General features: G+C 42.4%; 1 protein-coding gene across 3 annotated transcripts in view; it reads right to left on the bottom strand.

Moving 5' to 3' along the window:
• Positions 1–6000, bottom strand: part of ST14 (ST14 transmembrane serine protease matriptase) — a 132329-nt gene that overhangs the window by 25611 nt on the left and 100718 nt on the right. The window lies entirely within an intron of this gene.

A 6000-nucleotide genomic window follows, 5' to 3' on the forward strand; every position in this document is an offset into this window, starting at 1 on the left:
CTGTTCCAGTTGAGCTAAAAATCAACCAGCTTCTTGGTCAAAGACATTGCAATTAAAGAGAGTCAATAAATAAGGCCACCTCAATTGTCAAATCATGACAACTCAAACTTTCAGGTTCAATTATAGCTTTCACTTCCCACCTTTGATGTGATCATTTTCTCTTCGATGGGAAATACTTTGAACTCCACAAAAATGGCAATAATTGGAGGATGTAATACAAAGATAATGTTCATACACATACCTTGCTGCTATTCTCAATATTATTTGTTTTGAACGAGAAGGGCACTCTTTGACGTCGCGACGTCACCAGATATCGCTCCGCCCACATTATTACATCATGATCATACTTGAACCAAGTTTGATTTAAATCCCTGAACCCAGATTCAAAATATTAAATAATTCTGGCTGCCAGACCATGCATCCCATCAGGATGAAATTTAATCCTATACATTCCCCATGACTACTCAATTATAATTGTGACATTTCATGTCGATTGATGAAGTGGTTCAAGAGATATAATTAAAAAAATATATTTTCATTCAATCAAATATGGATGCCAGAATGTGACCTATTATTCGTTATCACCCTGGTATCCCCAAGGCTTGAGGAACATGTGGGTGAAGCTTCCCCTCGATCTGTCAAACCGTTCTGCAGAAGAAGATTTTTAAAGGTTTATTCTTCAAAAAAAATCATAGCTGCCAAACCATGTGACCTATGACATCACATGTGGAGAACTTTTTGTTCCTCATGGATAGGCGATCATACCTGTAAAGTTTCATCTCGATCTGTTCAGCCATTTCGGAGAAGAAGATTTTTGAAGGTTTTAATGTTAAAAGCAACATGGCTGCCAAACCACGTGACCGATAACATCTTCTTTTTTTCCTCCATACAATTTAGTCTGAGATGACCCTCAGAAATTTTCATACTGATCAGATAAAGCGTTCGATTAATGCAATTATGTCAAATGAAGCCACCTATGTCATCATCAAAAATAAATAAAAATAAATCACTCGTTTCCAATGGGGAATACTTCACATAGGCCAAGTTTCATATTTTTTCATGGAACGGTTTCGGAGATACAGAGGTCTAAGGTTTTTCCTTTTTTCCAACACGGCTGCCACACCACATGACCTATGACATCATAATTATCATTAAAGCATTCTACATGAGTAGTCGCACCTACGGTGAAAATTTTGTGTCAATCAGATAAGCGGTTGCAGAGAAAACAGAGAAAATTAGCATGGACAGACTACGTACGTACAACCCAAAAACATAATGCCTTCATCAACGGAGGCACAAAAATCAAAAATAACATTTGACTAGAAAGGATCTCAAGATGCAAAGCCCATTCGCCTTTGCTTTCTACTCAAACTACACTCGACAAAAACCACAGTTAAAAAAAACAAAATAATTGTACATATTATTAATTTGTGTTCTCCATATTCTCACAAGGATTTGTTGAATATTTGACAAAAGATTAGATGACAAAAAAAAGATGAAGTTATGGCATGGATAGACACACTGAAACTCAATCTATAATAATAAATGTCAGTGCTGTGTGTCAGAGTGTGTTTTTGTGTGTGTGTGTGTTTTTGTGTGTGTGTGTGTGTGTGTGTGTGTGTGTGTGTGTGTGTGTGTGTGTGTGTGTGTGTGTGTGTGTGTGTGTGTGTGTGTGTGTGTGTGTGTGTGTGTCCGTGTGTGTGTGTATCCTCCATAACTCCAAAACCATGAAACCAAGTGGCCTGAAACTTTTCATGCATACCAAGAAAACTCCAAGGGAGTGCATGAATGAAATTTGGGTGTTTGGGTTAATGAGAACACCCCTTTTGAAGATAATCAACGGCCTTATTTAATTCTCTTCAATCAAGGCTCATCCTTGGTCACCTCGCAAGGGTCTGAATTCACCATTTTATTTTTGGCCTGCTCAACAATGCCTTGACTTGGAAAAGACCGCAACAGTTTCTTAATGATAATTTTTTTTTTTCCAATGTCCTCGGTCACATCATCAAATGCCTGATCATCAAACCTACGAATCGCTGGATACATTGCAATGCTTATAAATGCCCGAAGATGCCAGCACTCCTGGCTTTATTCAATTTCCGCACATTCGAGAATCTCTTGATCTCAACCAGATCTCAAAATTTAAATTTCTAAATTTATCTCAGCAGAAATTCAGACCTCTAAAAAAAAAAAAGTGTTAATTTGTCCAATTCGGACATTGTTTGACATTCCGGGTGTCTCCGGGTGCATGGTGTTTACATGACTGATCGGCGATCGCTAATCGCTTGCCAAGCCAGCTGCTCCTTATAAAGTTTTATTGGAGTGCCTGCTTGAATGCTTAAGACACTTTGCAAGCACTATACAAGCTGCTTGGTTGTTCATTTCCAAGCCTTGACCATACACACACACAAAAAAAGTGTTCACACAAGTCATTGAATATGTTGATCAACTTGAACAAGGTTCAGTCCTTACTCGCCTGCATTTGGCCCTGTGTTGTGTGGTCCCTCGCTCACTGAAAATGTGCAATTTTAGTTAAAGGTTTCCCCTTTTTGTTCATCTTCTTTCATTATAACACTCATCACTTAGACAGAGATAGATACATTAAAAAAATTAAACATTTCTTTTTTTAAAGTTTCTTCAACCATTTCGTTGAAGTGCTTGCTTGGAGCGCTTTTCAAGGTTTGATCTCTACAAGCTTCCATGGTGATGCCACTGCGTGGCTCTCTCTGAGGGGGGCATCTCCGGAGTTAAGAGGGCAAAATAAATTGGATGATGACAATGAGTAAAAAGTGTTTTCAGTTGTTAAAAAGCAATGAATCGCTACATCAAGGCAGGATATCCGAGAGGTATGCATGCTCGCTCTAAGCTGTCTGGCCTGGGTTTGAATTCCGAACCAGTTTATAAACTGTCATCCTGTTGTTTCACAGGCAGGGCGATTCATCACTAAGTGTGCCACCTCTCAGATGGACTTAAATTGGACGTTACATATGCTGGAATCCCCCACTCTCCCTCTTCTCTCACTCTCCCTTTCCCCTCACTCGCCACTCCCCTCACTGCCCCCTCTCCCTTTCCAACCTCCACCCCACCCACCTCCCCCTCCCTCATCCCCGATCCTTCTCCCTCTGTTAAGGGGACTGTTAAAGACTGACGGTTTAGTTTGGAATTTAAAACTGCTTCCTCAGAGTGCAACATGTACGACTCAGATGATTCGGAGTAACGCTCCCGGAATGGTGCAAAGGTCACCGCATGTGCGAGCTTGCATGCTTGCAGGCAGGCAGGCCTTTACCAGGTTGAAAGCTTGGGTTTTAAATGCTCCAGCCCAGTTTTATGTAAAACTGGCGGTTAAAAAGAAAATGTTGCTGTTTGGGCACGTTTTTATCATGCTGACCCTTCCCTCCCCTTCCTATCACTACCTTTCTTCCCACTCCCCTCACACTTACCTCCTCAGTCCTCCAAAACTCCTCCCCTCTCCATTCCCCATGGACATGAACACATTTTTAATACATACATAATCAGACAAATGAACACTTTTTAGAGATCGGAACTGTTGCCAAGTTCAATTCTGGAGTTAAAATTTTGTAATTTGGCTTAGTTTAAGTGATTCTCGAGGTTATGGCATGTGCGGAAATGAAATAAAGCCACGAATGCTGGTGTCTCTGGGCGTTTATAAGCATTGCAACGTATCCAGTGATTTGTAGGTATGATGATCAGGCATTCCATAAAACGAGTGAGGAAAGTGGGGGGGGTTAAAAAATTATTGTTAAGAAATCATCGCGGCTGTTTTCAAGTCAAGGCATGGTTGAGCAGGCCAAAAAATAAAAAGGCAAATTAAGACCCCAGCGAGGTAACTGAGGATGCCGCTGGAGGGAGAGTGAGGTGGCCGAGGATGCGCCCGACAAAGAAAATAATTTTAAAAAGGCCGTTAATTATCTTCAAAAGGGGTGTTTTAATTAACCCAAATAACCAATTTTCCTCATGCACTTCCTTGAAGTTCCTTTAGAATGCGTGCAAAGTTTCAGGCTGCTCGGTTTCATTTTCATGGTTTGGAGTTATGGAGGACACACACACACACACACACACACACACACACACACACACACACACACACACACACACACACACACACACACACACACACACACACACGACTATTATTATAGATAGATTTTCTCTATATTCTCAAAATCAAGGTTTGTTGAAAATTTGATAAACAAAAAGGACCATTGGACCAGCAGCTTATCTTGGTCCTGACCTTATGTTGTAACCCAAATTTGGTAGCATTCTGACTGGTGTATCAGGAGAAAAATATTTTTGAAGGAATTTACTGAATCCGCCATTTTTGACCTCCTTTTAGTCACGTGACTGGAACAAATTTTGCAATCCCCGTTAACAAAAACAAAAAAGTCGGGAGCAGAACGTTGCTGCCAAATTTCAGCTGGATCGGCCCAGTAGTTTGGCCGGAGAAGTCGAACTAGGAGACGGATGGACAGACGGCACATTATCACAATACCTTATAGGGAAGTCCAATTCCAGATAAGCTAAAAATGTATAGTGTGGACAGACGGACGGACGGATGGACGGACGGACACACACACACATTTCAGCAAATTGGTGTGAATCAAAATACAAAATCTGTGATTTTAAAGTGTTAGATCACGCAAACATCGTGCATTGTGCCCAAAAAAGGTCATAAATTATGTCCCTTAATTTTTCCTGAAATTGCTTCACTTTGTTCCCTGATCCTATTTTATTTTATTCTTTTTTGAGAGCAGACAAAAATGCAAATCTCCATCTTCAGATAATGTACACAATGCAGAACATTTACTTGGATGTATAATCTTCCTCACTTAGGGAGAGGAGCTTTGCAGGACCTTTTGAGACTGACCAAGCAAAAAGGTCTCGACAAACTGGCCTGACTTCTTCATGTGTGCAATTTTGTCAATAAACCATCATTTAACAACTGGAGTATGCATACGCAAGAGGAAAGATTCGATTTCATTATGAACAGTGCCACAGCAATATTGTTACGGCGGTGGAAATTCGCAATACACCATAAAGGGACCTTAGATCAGTTATGACGACAAGTAATTGTGTAGTTAGATTTCCCCACCGTTGTTTAAAGGGAATTTCCATGTTCACCGGGCTGCGATCCTTTGAGATACCCGTTTTTCTTTTCTCTGTCATTATTTTGGACCAATAATCCCCCAACAACTCAAACACCACCACCTTCTCCTCTTTACCTCCACAACTCCATCCCGCAAACATCGCTTCACCGCCATTCTCAAACGACGCCCGCCAACAACCAAACTCCCACCAACTCCGCCTTTCTACCACACGCCGTGTCATGGGCTGTGAATGCGTTCCTTTCGCCTCGTAAATCGGATCAGGAATGCTTCACACCCCCTTTTCATCCGCCCAATGACTGAGCATCGGGTGGCATAGCCCTGCCTCCGAACCCGCTGTGATCCAGAAATTTACATAGACGCCCCTCCCCCGGGCTATATAAGTGCGAGCTCGCGGAAGAAGAAAGGTGTGCAGTACGTCGGCAGAGAACCAAGTGGGAGCAGTGGAGTGGCAGCGGGGCAGTCAAGTCGGAAGACGGAGCTCGAGGCCAACGGTAAAGGCAGACGGGGAGCACCGGAGAGAGCTCGCCGACCACGCCAGGGGCACGAAGCCAGGCGCAGCTTCACCGACATCGCGGCTTGCCCGCCATCGCGCCACAAGGGCGTGGGTCAGACCCTTCAGTCTCGTGGACCTGGCCACTCATCCAGGTTCCACGCACTTTAGGCCCATGGGCCCAGTCTGACTCCCTTGCCTTTGAGGGGGTCTTTCCTTTGCTTTTGTGTGAATGCGTGTCATGGCGCCATGTCTTGCAAAGTAGAAACTGTTTAAGTGCATGTAAATAAACATTGCTTTATTCGGTTGTAACTATTGCTTGTAAATTACATTCTTACTGTATGGCTGTGAATACGTGCTTGCCTTGTGTGTGTGTGTGTGTGT

This window comes from Eptatretus burgeri, chromosome 2 (genome assembly GCF_056783735.1).
Source record: "Eptatretus burgeri isolate ZD-2024b chromosome 2, Ebu_testis_v1, whole genome shotgun sequence".
NCBI lineage: Eukaryota > Metazoa > Chordata > Myxini > Myxiniformes > Myxinidae > Eptatretus > Eptatretus burgeri.